Source organism: Lucilia cuprina, chromosome 5 (assembly GCF_022045245.1).
Source record: "Lucilia cuprina isolate Lc7/37 chromosome 5, ASM2204524v1, whole genome shotgun sequence".
NCBI lineage: Eukaryota > Metazoa > Arthropoda > Insecta > Diptera > Calliphoridae > Lucilia > Lucilia cuprina.
The window spans coordinates 55,989,232-56,015,557 of record NC_060953.1 but is presented as its reverse complement, the minus strand read 5'-3'; the positions used below and the strand labels follow the sequence as shown (position 1 = coordinate 56,015,557).

The window sequence follows — 26,326 nt, the reverse complement described above, 5'->3', positions numbered from 1 at the left end:
AGTTGACTTTAGCAGCGGCTGTTGTGTTTGTTGTTCTTGTTATTAATGATGCTGTTGCGGCTGCTGTTGCTTGTTGCTGCTGGCTTGTAAACATGTAACGCGTTTTGCGTTGTTGTCAATGAAGTTTAAAATATGTTGTTGTTGTTGTTGTTCTTCACATTAAGATCATTTGTTGCCACAAAAGCTAAACTCCCTTTAAAAAAAGTGCTTTGTTTTTCGATATCACAAACTTTTTTTAAAACACTTTCTTTTTCTAATTTGATCTTTTGTTTTTGGAAATTTTGTTTATTATTTATTTTTTAATTTCTTTTAACAATTTACAACTACAAAATTAAAAACAATAATAATTTACTTTTTTTTTTTGTTTATGAAACAACAAAACAAAAATCTTTTATATTTTCTTCTTATAACACAGACGCGTACGGTTCTGACGTTGAACCGATACTGCTTTAACAGATACTAATGGTATCAGCAACCTTTCTAAATAGAATAAGCCCACCATATAACACCAATACTGTGACATAAAACTCCAACACTTAAAAGGCCGCAAAACAACAAAAACCATCAAAACAAAAACAATAAACACCTCTTTTGGCTTGGGCTCTCTTTGCGTGGTTGCTCTTTCTCTTTGTTCGTCTTTTTGTTTGTTTGAGTGTGTGCGTGTGTGTAAGATTTCCTCTCTCGCTCTCTGTTTAAAAGTGGTACTTTTTTCTGTGAGATTTGTAAAAAGTACCAAATTTTGATTATTCAAATTTTATAAATATGAATATGATTGGATTTGTGAAACAAGTAATCTGTACTTTGGAAGTTTGGTACTTCAATAGCCTGCACCAGCCATGCATCCAGCTTGAGTGTTTGGGGGGGGGGGACTTTTTTTCACTTATTTTCTGTTTTCTTTTCTAATAATATATTCGTCCTTTTTTGCACAAATAGTTCTATAAAAGATCCGAAGATATCCTATTTCAAAGCTAACACTCTCTACGTTTACTGACACAATGATGTAAAATATCCCCGTTAATCGCGTTAAAATAAGATCCTTTCCATAACTGCAGTGATTACTTCTAGTCACTAAACTAGTTTTGTGCCATTTCTGAACATATAAACTGTAATTGATATGAACAGAATTCTGAAATTTGAACAATTAATTTCATTTTAGAATACTAATGGTTTCCTTTGGGATCATATCGATTTATGACATGTAAGGATTTAGCCCAAGAATTTCTAAATAATTTATTTTTTTCAAAGTTTTCACATAAAAGTTGTCTTATAATTAAATCTAAAGATGTCTGAAAGCCGATTCCTTTTAAAAATCTAAAATTGTACTGATAAGAGATCTATTTGAATAGTTGGTCGCAGCTACGAAGCAACTAATTAACTTCGTAAAGATCGATTACTTGGTGGTTTTGTGATATGCTGCCTCATTCTAATGGAACAAATGACTATCCAAGATTATACACATATTCCATAAGAATAACAAAAGAAGTCCGTAATATATAACGGTCGAGTTTTTGTGGATTGCGATTAAAACTCGCCAGTAGGCACACACACTGAGTGTTGTCTTAGTGCTTTACTTTGGATCTCTATATGTGACATATACTGAACATAGACCAAACCAATTTCTTGGCAAGAAAATGCTATTCAAGTTAGTTTTACAAATGGGATCAATTCATTACAGCTGAGATGCAATCTGTTAAACTGTGAAGGGAAAAAATCTTAAGTTTTTGGGAATTAAAGTGCAATATCGGAGGGCCACACTTTGTTTAAGACGATATCGTTCGAGATTATTTCGAAAATTTTTGTACTCTGATATCATAAGGTTTAGTAGTTGAAAATTTGACAGTACTCTGAACCGCATGAGTTAAAGCTTTCTTTAGCTCGACACTGTTTCGGGGGACATTTTTGTCTTTCAGAGAATATTTAGGTAATTTTTATTTGACCTCAAACTTACTTGTTTAGGGATGTAGGAAACTTTGTGACTAAGACATAGCTCTTGGCATTACTTGGAAGTTGAAGTGGCAAGAAAGCTGTCAATGAAAAAGTGAGATTAAAATTTAACAAGAACATTTCAAAGTTATTAGCCCATTGTTTCTCCTTAATTTTGGCTATTCGTTGATGAAACATCTCGCTAGTGACACATCCCTCATATAATCAAAATCATGGAAGAAGCTTGTGCCATGATATGTGAGCTTGCCCTCTAGCAAAGCGGTGTGATATCTTTATAGGTTAAACAACTTCTGTGATAACTAATCGGATATAAGTTCATCAATCAGGAGAAATAGATTTGTTCACTGATGATTCATTAGTTGTGCATTTGTTGGCAATTTTATGTCATCCTATCCTATTCAACAGATTGCTGTGTATATTGGAATGGGTAGTGAATGTAATCGATAACTGTCACCGTGACAATCAGGAATTGTTCTCGGCCGTATCGATGGCGAAAAACCCCATAGAAGGCATTAAGATAACTGATGGAAATCGAGTGACCAATCTTCTTAGAGATGAAGGTTTATTAATGTTTGCAAATCTATCATCCCTGAAAAAATCTGGCGACAAAAAATTTTAGTGAAATGTTGTACCGATATCCAGGGAAAGACTTAACATAACTTATTTTGGCCTTTTTCCTTATGCGTTCTAGTTATATTTTCGAAGTCCAATTTTAGACGCTTAGTGCTACTTAATCATCCAGAATTGAAAGAAAGTGTTCATGAATTATGATCATCCGATTTTAAAACAATCAAACTTTTAAAGAATGATCTTTCAATCCTTTAACGAAACAATTTTGATCCCCTATAATAACGGATATTCTCTAGCGATTATTTTCGTAATATTCCAAACTTCATGAGATCCAGAGATCTTTATCCCTTGTACGTTCTAGTTCTTTTTTCTAAGTCCATTTTTAGACTCTTAGTGCACAGATTTAAAAGAAAGGGGATAAAGCATGATCATCTAATTGTAAAACAATCAAACTTTTAAAGAAAAATCTTTCGATCCTTTAACGAAACAATTTTTGAACTCCTTTGACACTTTAAAATCTATTCCCCCAACAAGTGCCCTTTATCATTCATATGATTTTGGTACTAAATAGACAAAATCTCATTTCGCTATTAATTCGCTCTCTTTTCCCCTAACTTACTCTCTGTTTTCTTAATCTCTTAATAATAGAGATTCAGATAACTTAGCGGATAAAAAAACAATAAAAAATCATCTATTTCATGGTTGAATGAAACCACGTGCACAATAACTTCCTTACAAATTGTTTTTGTTGTTGTAGCTGCTGCTTGTTTTTGTTGTATATTTCATTTTGTTATTATTACCAGTTTTTTTTTTTGGTCATATTTAAATTTTTTTTGAACTCATTTTATGACAACCGAGTAACAACAACACAAGTCATACTAAAAATGTATCTCTTTTTATCTCTATCTGTTATGTGTTATCTTTTAACACCAAAAAAATACATACATATGTATGTATGTATGTACATGCTAGTATATTGGAGAAAAAAGCAACAACAAAAGTTGTTGGTGTTTTCTATATGTTTATTGTATTTGTATCTTATATCACATAAAATTTGTTGGATTTTTATTTTATTTTTTTTTTCATTCATTTTCTGCTGCGTGGGTTTTTTCGCTTCTAATTGCACGCTACGAGTAAAGTGAGTTTTATGCCAATGAGATCACAGAGTGTTTTGTTCAACAACAACAGTTTTTTTTCCATCGTTGGCTTTTTTTGCTGTTGTTGTGTTTATATATCATCTTGTTATACTCACTGTAGGCGCCTCCTACTTTTTCGTTGTTGCTGCTGACGGTTTTTTTTGTGTTGTTGCTGTTGTTTTAAATGATTTAGAGTATAGATTACAAGGGCTGTTTCTTTTTTTAATTAATTTTTTATGTTCAAATTGAATTTCAATGTTTCTTTTTTTCCTTTATGTCGATTCTGTTCGCCGATTTTTTTCCTCTGTGCGATTTAGGTTTCTTTCTGTTTGTGATTGTTTTGCGCAACTGAAAAGTGTCCACCTTAGAGTCAAATCCATTGCTAGTGGTGGTGGACTTGTTATGATAATTAGCAGCTGTTTTGAAAATACATACATTACATTTCGAAAAGACCAAAATCCAATCCAATAAATATTAAATTGATAAATTTATTTCTATACAAATGCAAGCAAAATATTATGAAGAATAAATAAAGTTTAAAGGTATTTAAATAAGTAACTATTTGACGAAAGTGGATTTTGCAAGTTTAGCTAGTGGGCTGAAGAATTTTGTAATGAATATTAGGTTGGAATTTTATATACAATTCGAATTTAACACCTTACTTTATCACTTAGATGAATTAATTGAATTAGATGAATTAATTTTCAAATAATTAGTTTTTACAACAATTATTATTGCTCTAACATTTAAGCCTTTAATGTTTAAAAGTTTTTAATAAAAACTTTAAAATTCATTATTTTTCAAAAGTACCCAGCAAAAACTGAGTAATGGCTTACCTAACAACATACTTTTCACTGACTACTATATATGATGTGAATTACATAGAAGTGCTCTAATAAGGTCTTACTAATAATGTGTTAATTAATAATTCATAAGACATCTTGCCAGTTTGTTCATTTAATTTACAATGACTACTTTTTCTAATTACTTGTAATCGGTTGTGGTAAGTACTTGCCTCTAATGATATCACCGTGTTTAAAGAAAGACTTCAAATGCTATTGTGTAAGTAAATTTGAGCATTTTAACTTCCATTATCATGTAATGAAAATTTTTACTAAGTAATATTCGAGTTTGATTTAGAAAACTTTCTATTTACTAAAAATCGTTTTTGGATCAATTTCTACCCAAAGATCTTTAAATTTTCCCGATCTTACGGGCGCTTTCATTTAGTTATTTAGTTTCCGTTTCCAGGTAACTTTTTCGGAAGGAAAATATCGTACCTGTATTCTCATTCGATAATTTGGTCATATATTTCAGGTTCCACCTTCTTAAGCAAAATTTTTGATAATGTTGCTTTATCTTTCAGAACTGAAGGAAAGAGATTTGATCCATTAAACGATATTTGCTTTTTTGATCCTTAGACCTTCTAAAAGATCAAAAGCACACCTTAATTATTTGGCTTAATCGAACTCAAAACATAACTCAAAAATATTGCAGAAGCCGTTTATTTTTGAACCAAAAACTTATACAACAACATTTGGTTGTTGCAACATAAGCTTTAAGTTCAGTTTTGACAGGTTTTGTCCGAGACTTGAAGAATGAAAATTCATAATATTAGAACTGTTTTTTTTTTGTGTCAACTGGGTTATCTATATCATTGAAAAAGATTAATAATATAACTAATACAACGATTAGCGAAACTTATACGCCGATATGTTGAAATCTAAGATAATTATAAGGCCTTCTGATTTCAGCCTAGAAAAATCGGTATTTTTTAATCACTTAACCCGTGGACTACAAAACCATTTGAGGCAACAAAAGCTGAATTACAATGAAATACAATATTTTATGGGAATATCCAAACGAGAGGAGGACAAGAAGGCTTCATAGAAAGTCGAAATAAATAAGACGAACTGCACAAGAAGATTAGACGAATAGATTTAAATTAATGAAAAATATGCGGAAGAACATCTTCGGAATCAATTCCTAAAATCTTGGGACCGATTTTATATCAAATATTGAAGGTAACGAAAACTGCGTTTCTAAACATTGGACGATAATTCATAAATAAGGGTTCTACCAATCAGATGTTTAAATATTGGATAACATATGGAATACTTTTCTGTCATTGTCAAGCTTTTTGCGAAATCAGATCCCAACAACTTGGGAGCGATGTTATATCAGATATTGCATTATATATAATACACATTAATGTCAGAAAACTGAGTTTCTGAACATCGGAAGATGGGTATTTCCTCAAATTAGTCACTATACCTATAAGGTTTTTCACAAACATTTACCAAGTAAAGCTCTTGGTTCTGCTACATAAGAACCAGATATCTGGCTCAATAACTGTATAAATTTAATAAACTTAAAAAAAAACGTTAAAGAAAATGGTGTAACTGGTGACTTTGACTTTGTTCGAAGCTGGAGAACTATGTACATAATCATATCATTGCAAAAAAACGTATTCTTACCAGTGTTGCATAGAAAAATCCTCCGAAGGTTATATAGGTTACAAGATAATCATTTGAATATGTCCCAGAGAGAAAACGCAGAAGTGGTAGACCAAATCTTCGATTGAGAGATCAAGTAGAGAAGCTTCTAAATTGGAGATCGAAGTGCATGCAAATCTAATATTACTGTCCTTTAAATAAACCTGTTTGTTTAAAGATTTTCTAAGACAAAACGTGTCAATTATCACTTTATTTAAAAAATAATTAACATTCAAAAAATAATGTATTAGATATTTCTATTTTTATTATTCAATATCCTATCAAAATCCATTAGATGTTAAAACCGTTCTATAAAATTGCCTTATTGTTCTATAATCAAAACTGTATATATTTCATATTCAGATTTATTACACCTGTTACGAAAAGTCTAAGAAACTAAAAGAAAATCATCCGTCAATTCCAAAGCTCCACCGACAACCATCCAGTTGAAGGAATTCCAAAGGAATAAAACCAAATACTTCAAAAAAAAACTAGTTCATGTAAAAAATTCTATCCGAAATTTTAGATAAATTATCCATTTAAGAATCTTTCTTAAACTATTAACTCTCCCTCTCTTAATTATTTCTATTTACTCTCTTTCCAATGTTATTAAAATGTTAAGAGTATAAGCAACTAGTGTTGTTTAGAAATTGTAAGAAGTTTGTGTATAAAAATCAAAATTCCTACACATTTTTATGCAATGAACTTGAAAATATTTTGTAATGAAAAAAGCCTGTGATAGAGAGGAAGAGAGAGAGAGAGTAAAAACAACAGAGAAAGAGAGCATAATGCTAAAAACTATATACATTTGTATGTATGTGAGAATATTTTCAGTTTATGTGGTTGGTGTATCGGAATGTTTACAATTATACAAAAACAAAAATCATATGCGTATAAGATATAAAGTAACAACAACTATATGGTTGGGTAAACGGTAACCAAAAACAATTGTACTTACATAGATATAAATACAAAAATACACTAATACATATGTAAAAAGCGCCTCCACTCTTTGGTTTATACTCGCAACAGGGTTGCCGTTGTAAAGGTAAAATGTAAAATTTTCAAACTATTAATGAAAGATTACTTATATTCAACTAAAGTTTTCACTGATAAATTTTTGTGATATAAATGTCTTTTGTTTAAGTTAGTTTCAGAACGATTCCAATTTAGATCGATTGATATTCATATGTTCATATAATTTTGTGGGTTCTGGTACATTATTAAGTAGTTAATTAGACCCATATATCATTTGATGCATATGTTGATAATGGTATTACGATAAACTATATTGGATTAATTTCAACTCATAATCCAAAATCAATCATTGAAGTATAGTATTGTAATTCTAGGTCTTAAATGGAACGAAATAATCGGGGAACAAAACTATAATTAGTGTTTTAAGGTAGAAATAATAAAATGTTACACCATTTGCCTTTGATTCCACCGGGTTTACCTAAAGGTTATAAATGGTGTTCATTTGACATCAAACTTAGTCCTTGAATTAAATGATAAACCATTCCAATGTAGGACTATACTGGGTTTAGGGTCTTAAACTTATTGTGAATGCTATAGCGAAATCTGGTTCTTTACTAAAGGGAGAAGAGATCGACATCATTGACTGCACTGCAGTTGCAAATGCTCGATAGACTCCGAAAGAGTCTATCAAAAATCGTTTCGATTGTTTACTAAAACCCCGAACCTCATTCTTTGCAGACATCCAAAGGGGTACTAAATGGTTGATGACTTAATGAACACAGAAGTTCAACAAGAAAAGTAGGAGCTCTCGTAATATACGATAGTTTTAACGTACATCAAACCATTTCAACAATTCATATTTGAGTCTTTTGTCAGGAATATACTCTTAGGAAAGCAAAAACAATCGTCTCTATTTTATGAAACTTGTTTTATGGAATTGTATTCGAGCTTAAGGATCAGTAACGTGAAATTTATTAAGAAAATTTGCATAAAATATCTTGAATTTTCCTTTAATTTTGAACAATTTGTATTGTATCCATAATTCCAGAGTTTCATGGTTCTTTCCAAATATTCGTACTTAACCGTATTGAGGAGGCTTTCAGTTCTCTTTAGGGTCAAAACAATAGTATCTGTATTGCTACATCTACCATTTCATGAGGTCTAGTGTTGCTATATCTTATGAGATTCTCTCGATCATGTTTTTTTTTTTTTAATTTAGGACTCGTCGCTTTGAAAGGTTTTCAATACAATATATCCTGGTAGTCTATATCTGGAAGAGTGTTCTCTTCTTATGCAATCAAAATGTCTTAGTTACTTGATAGATATGGCGTTTGCCTCTAGCTGATGGTTAATATGTTAACTCTTTTTAGAACCATACTTCTTCCTAGAAGCCAGTATTATAGGTAGACGCTAGTAGATTTCAGGTTCCATGTTCGTTTTGTCTCCTGGTAAAGAATCTTTCTGTAGTAATGCATTCTAACATGTACTTACTTTAATGATCAGCTTGGTAACAGTTGCTTCGCAATATAGCACATCCGATGTTTGTGTAAAGTCTTCATAAAGCGATCATTAGTCATTTTACCAACCGATAGTAAGCGTTCGGATAATAGTGTTGCTTCATATGTGTGTTTACATGAATTTACTCAAAAGTCCCTATATTATTCATCCCAATTTATAATTGTCCCATTTTTCAATATTAACGAAGAAATCGGTAACACTCTCTCTCTGTGATACAAACATTCATACAAATACTCATTTATTCCTACATTTTTACTCGCATAGAGAAACAACAACAATAATATTAATTGTTGTTTTTTATTTATTTCCACAAATAGAGAAATTCGCGTGAGTGTACTGTTATGTGAGCGAATGTGTTTGTGTGTACGTGTGTGTATGTGAGTATCTGTGTTTACTGTTTAGTTTATTGGTATTTTTTGAAATACTTTATACTAGTGTTGGTAAATTGTGGGCAGGGTATAAAATTAAACGATGTTGTTGTTGTAGTTATAAACGCGAATAAGCGATTCGTACAAATTGTTGTTGTTGTATATTTTGTGTTTTTTCTTATTATTAAACAATATACATACAACAAACATATTGTTTAAAATCCATAACACAGATATGGATACACAAGTCTAAACTAAACAATACAATTGTTGTTATTTTTTCAATTGTTTAATACAAGAAATGAAAAAATAAAAAAACACTAGAGTGTAAAACAAAAATGGTGTGTAGGCATATTTTGTTTATATTTTAATAAACGTGTAATGGTGTTAGTGGTTTTAATTTTTAAAAATAATATATCTTTTTATTTATTTGTTGTTTATTTTTAATACAAAAATAGTATTCATTGTTGTTGTTAGTGTTTTTACTCAGTGTATAAGTATATGTTTGTTTAGCAGCGGAGGAGGTGGTAACCAATTGACAACTTTACGTTGACCAAATTCAAGTGTTACATGCAACACCAGCACCACCAACAACCAACTGTTGCTTATGACCAATTTAGTTTTCTTTATTGTTGCTGTTATTGTGTTAAATTGTTTATTACTTTTAGTTGACTTTATTTGTACATTGTTGCCATTTTACATTCATTGTCCACCTTTGTACTGTTTGTTTTTTTTTTCAACAATTTATTATTTGTTGTTTTATTTTATATAAGACTGTTGCTTTTATTGTCTGTGAGTAATTTTTTGTTTTGTCTTAATTTAATAAAATTGTTTTTGTTTTTTGGTTGTGTGCTTATTTTAATATAAATACACGTCTGTATATAATTACATTTTTTGTTGTTATTTTTATAATGAATGTCAAAATAATATGTAAAAAAAGCAAAAACTTCTTATGAAATCACGACTTTGTCGCGACTTTGACAATTTTTTTTTGTGAATAAAAAAATAAATACTAAAATTAAATGGAATTACTTAAAATATGTAGTACATTAGTAGAGCACCTTGAAAAAACAAACTAAATACTATCTTACTTAAAATGACAAATTAAGAAGATTTAAAGTCTATATTACATACAGGAATGGGTTTTTAATTATAGTCTAGCCTATAGTGCAGTATACAGAGCAATATATAGTCTAATCTATAGTATAGTCTATAGTCTATAGTATAGTCTATAGTCTAGTCTATAGTCTAGTCTATAGTCTAGTCTATAGTCTAGTCTATAGTCTAGTCTATAGTCTAGTCTATAGTCTAGTCTATAGTCTAGTCTATAGTCTAGTCTATAGTCTAGTCTAGTCTATAGTCCAGTCTATAGTCAAGTCTATAGTCTAGTCTATAGTCTAGTCCTTAGTCTAGTCCTTAGTCTAGTCTATAGTCTTGTCTATAGTCTACTCTATAGTCTAGTATATAGACTAGTCTATAGTCTGGTAAATATGCTAGTCCATAGTCTAGTCTATATTCTAGTCTATAGCATAGTCTGTAGTCTATCGTCTGGTCTATATTCTAGTCTATTCTAGTCTATATTCTAGTCTATAGTCTAGTTTACAGTCTAGTCTATAGTCTAGTCTATTGTCTAGTCTATAGTCTAGTCTATAGCCTAGTCTATAGTCTAGTCTGTAGTCTAGTCTATACTCTAGTCTGTAGTCTAGTCTATAGTCTAGTATATAGCCTAGTATATAGTGTAGTCTATAGTCTAGCCTATAGTCTAGTCTATAGTCTAGTCTATAGTCTAGTCTATAGTCTAGTCTATATGATCTATAGTCTATAGACTAGTCTATAGTCTAAATATTTGTGAACTGTTGTCGGAGCTTTTGATGTCATAGCTTTAATGTCTAGAGTATATAGAAAAACATATTTTGTAAGTTTTTCGTCCCTTCAAAAAGGAACCATTCTAATGTTTGTATAAACATTCACATGATTTATACTTTTTACTTAGAAAAAAAAAACAAATATTTCTAATTTAAAACCACAAAGCAGTGACCGATATTTAGTAGACAAAAATTCTTTAAATCCTACACTTTATTTTTTTGAAATTTGCGTTTAATTTTTACGTTTTTGATAGTTTTTTTTATTTACTTTTATAAAATGGCGCTTGTATTAAATGTGTTTTGATTAAAACTAGTTTTAAATAAATATTTGTTGGACTGTGAGATAGCTGTTAAAAGTATAGAAAAAATGAGACTACAAAAAACTTTCGTCTACTGTACATCTTCAGGACTTTCTAACATTTGTGATTAATCAAATTTTGACAATTGACTTGATTTCCATTAAGGTATTCGTAACAAGAAAACAACAGTCAAAACATGAATAGAAATCAACATGATGCAAAATAAGAAATACTACCCTGTATAGGAATGACGTAAATGCTTGACACTAAAGAATAAACAAAAACTAGCTTTAGGGTGTAGGAATTTACAAAATTGTTTAATAAATAAAATTCAGATTTCTTTTGTAAGAAACAATAATAAAACGTTAAATTAATGCGCAAGCGCATATGTATAAAAATAACCTTAAGAAATTTCTACCACCACCACCCCTTCATTGTTGTACAACTTTCATTAAGGAATTATTATGAAAGAAAACGATGAAATAAATAAATCCCTGGAATTGCATTTAATCATTTACAAACGTAAAACAACATTTTAATGTGTTCTACGACATAAGTGCAGTTAAAAGAAATTAATTCCTTTATAGAGAAATCTTTTTTGGGCTTTTATTTATATTGTTTGTTATTGCTTTCTTATTTTGTTGCACTTGGAATGGAGGGATGCACAAGGCGAAACCACCCTACCTTTTGTTTTTTTTTTGCAGTTATGTTACCTTTAAGATTTTGACAAAGATATTTCTTGTGTGTTCACCACCAATAGTATATTTACCACCCCTTTAAAATGCCACATCAAAAAGGAAAAAATCTTTTGTCTTGCCACTCACACACACACACACACAATTACATTCGCGCATTCATTCACTGCCACAGTACTTGAAAACGATCTTTCGCGCATTTAAAAGAAAATCTTCTTTCGGTACGGTATTGTCCTTTGGTTCCCGCCAAAAGTTAGGGGGTTGTTAACACACACTCACATATATTCATTTATAAATGAGGTGGTTTTCTTGCGTTGGAAGAGGGTGATGTATTATGATGTCTTTTGTTTGTTACTCGTACCTTAAAAGTACAATTTCCGCATGTGTTTATAAAAGTTGTTACTTGAACATAAACCGTGGGAAGATTTTTTTTCGTAATCATAAAAAAACAGCGTGGTTTTTTCGCTGTACAGGAATTTGTTTGAATCGTTTGTCAAAAAAAAGCTACAGAATCGTACATCTGCGTTTTAGGTTAATTTTGAATTGGGGTGTTTCATTTTTTTGGGTTTGTTATTATAGAATGAAAAGAAACTTTGATTTTTATTTAATTAACGTAAGAGCTTTTGTTATAGCAAATAAAGCTTTAATCAAGTTTCTTACACATTAGTGTAGTAGACATGTCTTTAGAAATTGAGCTTTCAAAGTCGCTGTTATGCTCCTTAATAGGAACTTTGAAGTTATTGGTATGAGTTGATAAGGTAAAATATTTCGACTGGATAATGACTTGTTCATATTTTGTTTACTTTTAATTGACTAGTTATGACTCTTGCTTTGACTCCAAAATGAATTCTCTCATCTGGTTTCAACGATAGGTTATGATTCCTTGAGTAAACCAATGTAGTTTCTTCGATCTTAATCATCATGTTATACCAGTTGATATATGACCGGTTTGTTTGAAGATTTCTGAATATAATCAGAGTAAACTTAAGGGAATAAAAAAGCACGCAAATATAAAAAACAGTATATATATTACCCAGAAAAAACTCGGTAATGACATGTACTTACATAAAAGCTTACTTTTTAGTACCTACTACATACCGTCTACATTACTTTAAAGAACACTTAAATTAATCGATTTGAATCGATTCAGTTAATTATAATCAAGAGTTTGGTATACCTTAAGGGCCAATATTTCCATACAATAGAACCTCCTCACTTTTATAACATTACATCTCATTACCAAACTACTTCTAAATAATAGAAAAATAAAAAAAATGATCAGCAATAATCTTATTTAAAAAGTGATCCTTAACTCGATTCAAAACAAACATGTGTGATGTAGTAACTCAATAACATTCAAGTTGAAACTGCTTAAAAGCTGGAAATTAGTTTTTTTCTTATAAAAACACGATAAACAAATAAATAATCGCATAAACATAAACTATATTTATGAATGAATGCTAATTTATACAATTTAAATCCAAAACATTTTGCATATATATTTTATAAACTGTAATAATATTAAGACAGATTTATCAATGGCATCAATGCATTTAAAATATATATATATAACCAATTTATTACTAAATATTTATATGTTTATATAAGATTAGCAAAAAATAAAAAGATAAACAAAGATTTTTAAAAAATAATTTGCTAATCTTTAATTTGCCATAAACATTGCTAAACATAAATAAAACTTTATAAATTATTTATGAAAAAAAAAATAATAATAAAAACAAAGAAATGTTTAACATTCAAAAAAAGTTTAGGGGAACTAGTATATCATGATTAGATTATACCCTACAAAGAGTTTTGTAACAGTGGCATAAAAAAAATATATTTTATTTAAGCAATAAATTAACGTCTATAGAAAAGACTATAGTCTTGACAACAGAATAGTCTATAGTCTTGACAACAGAATAGTCTATAGTCTTGACAACAGAATAGTCTATAGTTTTGACTATAGAGTAGTTAATAGTCTATAGTGATGACTACAGAACAGTCCATAGTCATGACTATAGAACAGTCATAGTTTTGAATATAGAAGAGTCAATAGTTTTGACTATAGAAGAGTATCGACTATATAAGAGTCTATAGCCTCGACTATAGAAGAGTCTATAGACTCGACTATAGAATAGCCTATAGTATATAGAATAGTCGTTAGTCTTGACTATAGAACATTCTATAGTTTTGACTATAAAACAGTCTGTAGTGATGACTATAGAACAGTCTATAGTCATTATTATAGAACAGTCATAGTTTTAAATATAGAAGAGTCAATAGTTTTGACTATAGAAGAGTCTATAATATCGACTATAGAAGAGCCTATGTTATATAGAACAGTCTTTAGTCTTGACTATAGAACAGTCATAGTATTGACTACAGATCAGTCAATAATTTTTACAACAATCTCGGCTATAGAACAGTCTATAGTCTTGACTATAGAACAGTCTATAGTCTTGACTATAGAACAGTCTATAGTCTTGACTATAGAACAGTCTATAGTCTTGACTATAGAACAGTCTATATAGTCTTGACTATAGAACAGTCTATAGTCTCGACTATAGAACAGTCTATAGTCTTGACTATAGAACAGTCTGTAGTCTTGACTATAGAACAGTCTATAGTCTTGACTATAGAACAGCCTATAGTCTTGACTATAGAACAGTCTATAGTCTTGACTATAGAACAGTCTATAGTCTTGACTATAGAACAGTCTATAGTCTTGACTATAGAACAGTCTATAGTCTTGAATATAGAACAGTCTTGACTATAGAAAAGTCTATAGTCTTGACTATAGAATAGTCTACAGTCTTGACTATAGAATAGTCTACAGTCTTGACTATAGAACAGTCTATAGTCTTTACTATAGAACAGTCTATAGTCTTTACTATAGAATAGTCTATAGTCTTAACTATAGAACAGTCTATAGTCTTGACTATAGAATAGTCTATAGTCTTGACTATAAAATATTCTATAGTCTTGACTATAGAACAGTCATAGTATTGACTACAGATCAGTCAATAATTTTGACAACAATCTCGGCTATAGAACAGTCTATAGTCTTGACTATAGAACAGTCTATATAGTCTTGACTATAGAACAGTCTATATAGTCTTGACTATAGAACAGTCTATATAGTCTTGACTATAGAACAGTCTATAGTCTTGACTATAGAACAGTCTATAGTCTTGACTATAGAACAGTCTATAGTCTTGAATATAGAACAGTCTTGACTATAGAAAAGTCTATAGTCTTGACTATAGAATAGTCTACAGTCTTGACTATGGAATAGTCTACAGTCTTGACTATAGAACAGTCTATAGTTTTTACTATAGAATAGTCTATAGTATTGACTATAGAATAGTCTATAGTCTTGACTATAAAATATTCCATAGTCTTGACTATAGAACAGTCTATAGTCTTGACTATAGAACAGTCTATAGTCATGTCTATAGAACAGTCTATAGACATGACTACAGGGCAGTCTATAGTCATGATTATAGAACAGTCTATAGTCATGACTATAGAACAGTCTATAGTCATGACTATAAAACAGTCTATATTTATGACTATAGAACAGTCTATAGTCTTGACTATGGAATAGTTCAAAGTCTTTACTATAGAATAGTCTATAGTCTTGACTATAGAACAGTCTATAATCATGACTATAGAACTATCTATAGTCTCGACAATAGAAGAGCCTTAGTATATAGAAGAGGTCATGACTATAGAAAAGTCTATAGTCTTGACTATAGAACAGTGCATAGTCTTGCACAGTGTATAGTCTTGACTATAGAACAATCCATAGACTTGACTAAAGAACAGAGTACAGAACAGTGAAGTTATTTTATAAAACGGTTTATACTTATACACTACAAAAAGTTTTTTTTCTTGACTAAAGAACAGTCTATAGTCTTGACTATAGTCCTGATTATAGAACAGTTTATAGTCTTGACTATAGAACAATCTACAGTGTTGACTATAAAACAGTCTATAGTCTTGATAATAGAGTAGTCTATAGCATTGACTATAGAACAGTCTATAGTCTTGACTATATAGCAGTCTATAGGCGACTATAGAATTGACAATAGAACAGTCTTGACTATAGAATAGTCTATAGTCTTGACTATAGAACAGTCTATAGTCTTGAATATAGAACAGTCTATAGTCTTGAATATAGAACCGTCTATAGTCTTTCTTAGATTTGTTGGTTTTTTTCCTGTTTTAATGACTATAATAAGAAAGTGCGAGATTCTAACAAACTTTCAGTACATTAATGTTAGTAAAGTTCTCTTTTTTCTAGTGACACGATTAAAGTTAGTAAAAAAAAAAGTTTGTTTTCTAAGTCTTTCATTTTAACACAGTTATTTCAATTTGTGTATTATAAATTATTCATTTTTAGAAACTTATTAAGCAATTCATATAAATTTTATATAAATGAGAAAAAAGTAATAAATATTCTTAAAGATTTAATGATTTATAAACTCCAATATTAGAAAATCTTTAAGCATTTAATGTCATTTCTTATTTTGTATTTTATTTGTATATTTGTGTATTTAATGATCAATATTTTATTGGCCATAAAAATATTTATGTTATGTTTTCAATTAACGTGAGAAATTTTCTCTTTACCACACTTGTGCTACTACGAAATACTACTTAGCAATATCAAATACTTCTTTCTGTACAACCAAACAAACTATTCAAATCTTACAAAATGTCTATATCCGCTGTGTTTGTTGTTTAATCTCTGTATCTCGCTATGATTAACCCCATTTAATGGAGAGACTTTGTAATCGGTGCGCCTGTTGTGCTTGACTTGATTAAACCAGAAATTTAAGTTAAACCTTAGGAAATCATTTATGATCTAAAGTGTTGTTATTTATTTGTTTGTTGTCTAGTTAGTTTTGTTGTATTTCTAAGAGTTAAGCTTTTTTTGTTTGTTTTCTATAAAGTATGCTTTTCCTATTCAGCACCTTCAACGGAAGTTAACAACTAAGTAGCATTTAAATAATAATTTACACAAATTGTTAAACAAACAAAAAAAAACTTGAGCAGAAAATGTTAAATTTCATATGCGTGTTTTTTTTTTTAGCAAATAAATAAATAAAAAACTTAAAGTTTGTGTGATTTGTACAAAAAAAAACCACACACGCTGATTTTAATGGCATTTAATTAAATTTTACAAATTCATTCATTAGTTTAAATTTAGATTTAGTTTTTATTATTAAATTTTGTTTCTTTCTAAGATTTCAATTAAGATTTGTATTTTGTAGTTGTTAAAAAAAGAGTCATTTTCTAGAATTGCGTGCGTTTGTTAGTTTTTTGTGTGATGTTTGGAAATTAGTGAATGAAATTAACAAGTTTGTTACGATTTGTCGATTGAGCAAAAAAGTTTGTTGTTGATAGCGGTTAGGTGAAGTGAATTAGTGGAAATAAATTTATTTTGATTAATTGAATGGTACAGGGACTGAAAGAGTTTTGTTGTTAGGAAAGACTACCTGTGATGTTTGAGTCATAGTTGTAAGCGATTTTTCCCAAACAAACAGCGTTGAGAGCAGCAAGATCCATTAGAAAAAGGGAAATTTATGTCGATTGCTCTACAACTCATATATGTTGCTTAAATGCTATCAAACAAAATAGTTTTTGCATAGAATAATAAAAGGATTCATTATTATAACTCAAGTTATCACCAAAGCCAAACAGCAATTGGACTTTTTGGAGGGTCAAAGGGGTCTTATTTAAAATCAAGCCATTTGATGGAACCTGTATCGAATGCAACAGATAGACAGACAGATGAAATCTCGACAGATGACATCACTCGACAAGCTATTCAGACTGAATTGACTTTGATGTTTTTACTCACCCACTTTGGGAGTACTCATGAAGCATTCGGGAACAGGAAGATTCATTCAAAACCCTAAAAATTAACTATCATACGAATTGATGCCTATAGCTTTGCTTGTATTGCATATCTGATATGTTGCGCTATTTTGTGGGTCAGAGGGGTCCTGTTTAAAATGAAGCTATTGGATAGAACCAGTACCAAAGGCTAAAGTTTCTCTTAAAACTATTCAGAAAGAATTGACTATGTGTCTAAAATATGATTTGTTTTAGAACAAGACTTGTTACCTAAATGCTCCGTAACGGGATCAACTTCATGTTCGGGATCATATGGATACGCTGCAAGATATACGATATAACTTTCAGGGGGAAGATATTTCGCGGTATACCACAGGGTGATATTTTGTCACCTTTACTTTGGGTTTCCACGATTACTAGGCTCATAAGGACTCTTACGACGCAGACGATGACGTAATACTTTTAAAGGGAAAGGATCCAAATTACTTGTATTGAAGAGCTGAGGATAATCTCAATACGCCGCTAAGCTGAGCTTAACCGAGAGGCCTCAATGTTCAACCGACGGAAATCTGTCTTTTCACAAGAAAGACATAAATTGCATCGTATACTGGACCTTGCATCCTGGTCAAGAATAGATATCGGTGATAGACAAAGTTAAGTACTTAGGTGTAATCCTCGATCGAAAATTAAAATGGAGACACCTCATAGAGGATAGGATCAACAAGCCACATCGGTGCTGATCGATGATGGACTGTTTTGGACAAAAAGTCTTATACCAAACTTCTACGTACAAGTTCCTTTGGTATAAGTGGTGCCATGTGTACAACTTCATCCAAAGCTCTGGAAACTTTGCTACATACTCCACCCATTGAAACATATTTGAAATATGAGGCAGTGCTTATGGCTCTTAAGTTTAGGCGAACTGACCAAAAGCGGTTATAGGACACGTCAATGGACACATTGGAAGGTTTTACACAATCATCGGACGTGCCTGATCGCATGCCAGCACATTATATATGGGAAACTTTGAAACGCTGATCTCAGATAGAATGTCTTGTTCAAACGGAAATCTAGAGCAGATACCAACAGGAATTCGTTTTATACGGATGGCTCTAAGTTGGGGGTTAAAGTGGGCCTGTGGTTCTATATTGAAAACCCAGAAATAGAAATATACAACCGGTTACCTAATCATAACACAATCTTCTAGGCAAAAGTGCGAGCAAAAACGGAATGTGTTAATTGGATTGGAATAAATTTGGCACCCACAGTCCTTAATATATTTACCGACAGCCAGAAGGCAATTAGGGCGATATCGAGTAGTCGGCAACAAAACAGTGAATGTAACATCTTTAAAGAGAAGGCAGCTCGAGGTAGTTAAACTGACAAACGCAAAACCATTCGACTCAACAAAAGCTGAATTACAAATTTTGGTGAGAGAATCCTCTGAAGCCTCTTGGAATAATAAAACGGTGGGTACCAATAATATAGGCAGTGAACAAAATATTTTTTAATGAAAAGAAGGGAACACATATACATCCTCCTATCAACCTAATCTAATCCGTTACCTTGATGAAATCCCCCATCATAGTGTTATTGCAATTCCAGGTTAAAGAGATGTCATCAATATCTCTAGTATTCGATCTAACCAAAGAACTAGAAATACACCGCTACTACAAGTGACCAATTTCCCGCCAGGACAAAGTCCTCATCAACTAACCAACGTTTACCATTGTTTGATGTTCCTTTGGGATCCATATAGTAACTGTGGCTTAAACATAAAAATGTAGCGGGAAGGGAATATTGCTTAAATGTCTCTGTTACCGTTTCTAGCTGATATAAGCTCTGCAAACCTCAAGGTACATTGTGGATTAAGACAATATTGGATTTGAGCTGATAATGCAATGCTTTGGTATTTGATAATGTACCAAGCGATACCAAGTATTCCATGGATAAGGATACTATTGGTGTAATGGTGAAAGTTATGGTTGTGAGATGTGGTAGGTTTAACCTTAATCAATTTAACACAGTAGTTGTTATTGGCCACAGAAATAAGTCTTGTCAAAATAAAAAAGTGGGTACTTCGGCCCACCAATTGATTGCAAAAACAAGAGAGCCGTCTTAGTATTGTGGTTGAGAGGCTTTAAGAGAATAAGGAATACAATGGGTTGATTTGAATGTATTTATGGTTGAAATATTCCACAAAACATCAAAATGGTGTTTACACCCCATGCTGGGTACGGGGGTTTAGATATACCCATGATATCTGTAATTGCGCAACGGTGCCTACTATGGCAAAGATTACAAAGCTCGAGTACTTTATCAAAGTGCTTGAGTGCAAGCATACAAAGGGCGGTGATAAATCGTTCATAAGCTTACCCAGTTGTTGTAAAAGTAACACCCCAAGACCCGGCTAAGAGAGGTCAGTATGTTGGCACTAGAAACTGAAAAAGTCGGTTAACGAAAATATTGGATTATAGACAAATGCACTGTGATAGTAATTTGTTAAAATAAGTTTCAGTTGCTGATGGCGACTTTACAGGATAAGAGTTACTTTCAGGATTATATATTGAAAATAATTTTTTTCAAATTTAACTAAGAAACTAAAAAATCTAGAAAGTGTTAACAATAGTATTAACATATAATTTTACGAAAGTAGGGATCAATTTTAAGTAACACACACAACCTGCTGTTTCCCAGACATTTAAGCAAATATATACAAAATTGTAACAACGTGATGTGGGCACTAGTAATGTAAAAAATCAGCAGGAATTTGAAATATAAACCTTATATAAATGTCAAATATAAAATGTATTTATATTAACTTATTTCTTTTGATTAACATATTAATTGATCAATTTGCAATTCAATCAAATATTTTGAATCAAAACAAACACACAAGTTGATGATTTGAGAAAATAAAAATCGAAAGTGTATATTTTTTGTGTATATATATAGTTCCCACAATAACAAAACGCCTACATAACTGTTTTAATTAAGTGTCTTTAATATTGGATTATATCTTTAAAATCTTCATAGACACAGCAACTATAAAATAAAATCATAAAAATCTATTTAGATCAGTCAAGCTTAAAGGTTTAACTCTTAATCTTTTGACTCTGTTTTTTTTTTAAGTAATTAAACTCTAAGATAAGAAAAACTTTTAATTTGTCTTTTATGATTTATTTGATATATTCAATAAAATCGTAATCCAATTATAGAAAAAAACAACAACTGTATAGGTTACAATATAAAAAAACATTTGGTTGGTCTTAATAGTTACAAAAAAAAAATATATATTTTGTCAATGGGGCCACAATAACAGTAAGTCTATTATTTTAATACATAAGAGACAAAAAAAAAAAGAATCTATGAATGAAAGATGAAACTAGTGAACAATCAATGGCAGACATCTTCACAACTTCATCACCATTAACAGCAAACATAATGTTTCTTTCTTTTTTATTATTATCTTATCTTTTGATAAACGTAACAAACTGATTTTTAAAAGATTTCATATAGTAAACAAACTATTGAAAATTCACCTGTTTTGAGATAAAAAGCTTAACAAATAAATCGAAAAGAAAAAGAAAACTGTAAAGAAAAAAAAGCCAAAACAAAAATTTCCAATCTCCAATCCAGTCAAAGAATAAATTGTAAGTGTTCGGCTGCTGCTGCTGTCCATTGCTTATGATTTTGGGTAAAAGTGTGGGAACGAAACTCTAAACCATGTTCAGTTTAAGAGAAATAAAATACTTAAAATAGAAAACTGAAAAATTTAAATTAGTTACAGTGATCATAAATAAAAGATATTATGGCCAATACTCTTATAAAAATCAGCTAATCTTTTTCTTTTTTTTTACCAACAAAAACAACAGCAATATTAAATAATACAACAAAAACAACTTTAACTTTTACGCATGCAGAGTTTCTTAACAAATCAATACTTCTATGGAGCTAAAGTCTTAACAAAAACAAAAAGATGGTTAAAAACATTTACTTGTTGTTTTTTTTTTATAAAGATTAGAACGGTTATAAATAGGTTTTTTATTGGAAAGTTTATACTTTTGAATATAAAACTAAATATTCATTGAACAAAATAAGAAATAATACAATTTGATTGAATTATAAAAAAAAATTGTTGTAAGTGTTCTTTTTCTTTTTGTAAAATAAAAAATGATCAATTTGTTTCTAAAAAGAATACAAAATACGAAAGATGTAAATATCAATGTTTGGCACAAAGAGACTAGTCTATAGCCTAGTCTATAATCTAGTCTATAGTGTAGTCTATAGTCTAGTCTATAGTCTAGTCTATAGTCTAGTCTATAGTCTAGTCTATAGTCTAGTCTATAGTCTAGTCTATAGTCTAGTCTATAGTCTAGTCTATAGTCTAGTCTATAGTCTAGTCTATAGTCTAGTCTATAGTCTAGTCTATAGTCTAGTCTATAGTCTAGTCAATAGTCTAGTTTATAGTCTAGTCTATAGTCTAGTCTATAGTCTAGTCTAAAGTCTAGTCTATAGTCTAGTCTATGGTCTATTCTATTGTCTAGTATATATACTATAGTATATTCTATAGGCTAGTCTATAGTCTAGTCTATAGTTTTGTCTATAGTCTAGTCTATGGTGTAGTCTATAGTATAGTCTATAGTTTAGTCTATAGTCTAGTTTATAGTCTTGTCTATAATCTAGTCTATAGTACTGTCTTTAGTCTAGCCTACAGTGTAGTCTATAGTCTAGTCTATAGTATAGTATATAGTCTTGTCTATAGTCTAGACTATAGTTTAGTCTATAGTCTAGTCTATTGTCTAGTCTATAATCTGGTCTATAATTTAGTCTATAGTCTGTAGTCTAGTCTATAGTCTAGTCTGTAGCATGGTGTATAGTATTGTCTGTTAGTATGTTATTTACTTTGTACTCTAATTAAAAGTCTAGTCTATATCCTAGTATATAAGCAAGGCTTTAATCTAGCTTATAGGCTATAGTATAATTCATGGTGGAACGGTTATTTCAGGTTTATAACGATCTGGTAAAATCAGATTTCTGAGTCGGTGAAGCCTTGTCTGCCATGACCGACTATATGTATATTATTACTTGTTTAACTTGGGCCCTGTACAGTGCGGTAATCAATTAACTAACTCCTTCTTTATTACATAGATGTAATATTTTTAGAATATGTACTAATTAAAATAGCAATATATGTAGTATAGGCAAGCCATTACTACATTGACCATGGGACGTTGTTTAACTTGTAAGAATAACTCCCTTCAAATTTTAATTAGCTACTTAGTATTTTTAAATTAATTACTCTATTTAATGAGTTCGTTGCATAGACTATTTTTTTTCTATAAATAGTTACTACTCAAGTTGTTCACTGATTTAATGACTATTGGTTTATATACAAAATTAAATTAAGAAAAATACTTCATTCATGTTAAGATAAAAGTAACATACAGTTGCTCTAGTTGTAGTTTTACGGAGATGTTTTCATATCAATTAAAATTAATCTTAGAATTTTAGAAGCTTAAGCTAAAGCTTATTTCCATGAATGAATTTTAATTTAAAAGAAATCTGTTGAGGGTTTAAATGGAAATGGATGGTAAAGGTGGAAAAGTAAATACCCTGCAAATGTTTATATTAAAAGAATAATAGAAAATTGTGTTTTTAAATTAAATGTTTGAACTAATATTCTTTCCGTTTGCTGATAAACTAAAGACCCTTTTTGATATATTTTTTGTAATCTTTAGCAATTTCAATTTAGCCGGTTTCTGGTTTTATTTCTATTTCAATATTAAAGAGTCATAAAAACAAACTATTAAGTACTTTTATACTTTAATTCTTTTTTTCTACTTAAAACGTTTATTTTTTTTTCATTTCATTGATTATTTGGTTTGATTATGCCTTTTAAAACCGCAAAATCTAAAAAAATAACTACAAACACCGACACTACCGCTGTTACTTTTTTTTATATAGTTTTTCATTCATAAAATTGAAACCAACATTTTTAACATTAAAAGATTAAATAAAAAACAAACTAAATAAACATAAAAACGATGAAAATATACTCATGTAAACATACTGACAGTGAACAGAATTAAAAACAAACCGGAAGCTAATCTGTGTTTGGTTTTTTTTTTATGGATAAGATTTTATTTTACTTACATTTTTTTTTGTTTATTATTACAAGTATTTTAATGTTGTATGAAATTCTTAGGAAAGGTCTTTTGAGTTGGAATGATAGGCAGAAATAACATTGTCATTTAGTTTTAATTTAATTTAAAATAGCAACAAACGATGAGTGTAAGTATAATAAGTTTTTGTTAAAAAAAGTTAATTGTTAATTGTTTTTCTTAAGAAATGTTTGAAGGTAATTTCAAAATAAACTTAAGATTTATGTAGAATCATATCCCATGTGGGAGAGAGTATAGTTTAGAAATATATTTTAATTTTTATAAATTTATACAATCAATATAAGTTTTGCTTTATTGGCTACAGTTTAGCTTTCGTTGTTTTTTAAAGACCTAAACGAAAGACTTAAGACACAAACTTGCTGTTTTGAAAGTAGTTTTTTTTGCCAGGAGGATGTACTTACACCAAATCCAAAGAAATACATCTAGATCTTCATCGAATCGATTGTGAGCTCTTTAACCAGTGTTACAGGCAGGCGCGGATCCACGGGGAGGGGGTTACTGAAATGGGAAATTCACCTCCCCTTCCCCAAAACCGAAAATTTTTCATAAAAATATAAAAATGAGGAAAAAGAAAATATGTGAAAAAAACAAAAGTTCATCCCCCCAAAAACTCGAGCTTGATCAGCGGCTTACCTCAGGAACCTACTGGAGGCCACTTCCTAAAACTTTTCTTAATTATAAAATTTTTAGTTAAATTATACATATTTTTTTACTCATACAAAGTAAAAATTGGACAAATTTGGAAAATTTTTTGTTAGGACCAAGTTACCCTTATTAGAATAAATGAATGTAACTGGTCAAAATGTCCAACTTTGATAACGTCTTAGTCCGGAAGTTCTTGACCAATAAAGCTAAAACTGTATGTGTCTCTATTTTCCCTGGAACGAAGACCATTGAAAAAGGTTAAGCTCGAACGAAGACTACTGGAAAAGGTTAAGCTCGGGCCATTATTTTGAATAGCCCCCATACAAGTGAATCACTAAATGGGACTTTTAAAACTTGTAATCAAACTATAGGTTGCAATTTAAAAGATTATTCATTGAAATTTTGTACATGATCTTCTATTGTCCTAGAGACGACGAGTATTGAGAATGGTTAGAATTGGTCCATTCATCCATACAACTGAACCTCTCGAATAGGGCTTTTGAGATCATACTTATGATGAATTTGCTATGATGGTTCCTCACTTGAGCCTAGCTTTCATACAAAGACTCCTTTGGAAAATAAGTCAAATGTTCATAATTCGCATAAAATGCTAAAGTCGTGATACAATTCAGGATAAATTGTTTTTAATGAGGATTATTTCTAATCACTTAAGAATATGCCTATGTCCAAGGCAATCTGGATAGCTTATCATTCACTAATTGAGGGTTTCTTTAATAATATTGAACCCAATGCTTTCGTGACCACAGCTTTGGGTGTTGACCCTCAAAATCGATCACCTTCATGAAGTAAATGAATTAAATACCAAAACTCCTATGTCTGGGAAACCAGCAGAGCTAGAACTCCCAACACAGCACTTAAATCCATATGAAAAATTTGAAGGAATTGGATTTGAATAAATTTGGCTTGTCACCTCCCATATGAATTAAATTCAAATCGTTAGAGTTTCCATACTTAAACTTTGCACGAAGAACATTAAAATACCAAAAGGGGCGTGGCACTTCCATATGTATTAAAAACTAAAATTCCTATATCTGAGAAACTATTAGAGATTTAATCCTTAAAATTTATATGAACTACTTCTACATCCATGGTTAATATATTGGTGTATTCCAAATAAGAATCGTAGCCTCTCCCAAAAAATTCGTATATCTGGAAACCCATTAGAGTTCTTATCCTTAAATTTTTCGAAAGAGCAGCATATTCCATATGAACCAATTTCCACACAATTATCTTGAAAATTATGTCATATAGCGTACTCATAAGGTTATCAAAGGACACACCGACGGATGGATGGACGGCACAGCTAAACCACCTCAGAAATCGCTTATGTGAATTTACAACACTGGGCTAGCTATTACACCTCCCAAATTAACTAAATTTCACTCAATTATCTGAAATATTACGAACTGTAGAGTACACATAAGGTTTGCATGGACACACATATGGATTGATGGACAGAAAGGGGAACACAACTTAATCGTCTAAAAAAGTGATTTTGAGCCGATTGGAATATATTAAAATGGGTCTAAGACCATCAGTGGGCTGCAAGGTAAAAAATATTTGATTTTAGTATAAAAAGCGGTTCATTCTACCGCAAATACAATTTATATTTCATCAATCATATATACAAATTCCTAAAATTGTAGGTGAGAAATTCCCATGAAATACTTATAGCACATATTGTATTCTTTCCCATTAATTACCCCAATAACTTAACAACAGTTGTTGCTTCATGCACT

The 26,326-nt window shown here is 30.5% G+C and overlaps 1 long non-coding RNA gene across 1 annotated transcript in view; it reads left to right on the top strand.

Annotated features, from left to right (window-relative positions):
- LOC124420032 overlaps nucleotides 1–26,326 on the top strand; it is a 140,042-nt gene that overhangs the window by 24,994 nt on the left and 88,722 nt on the right. The gene's annotated exons all lie outside the window — the stretch shown is intronic.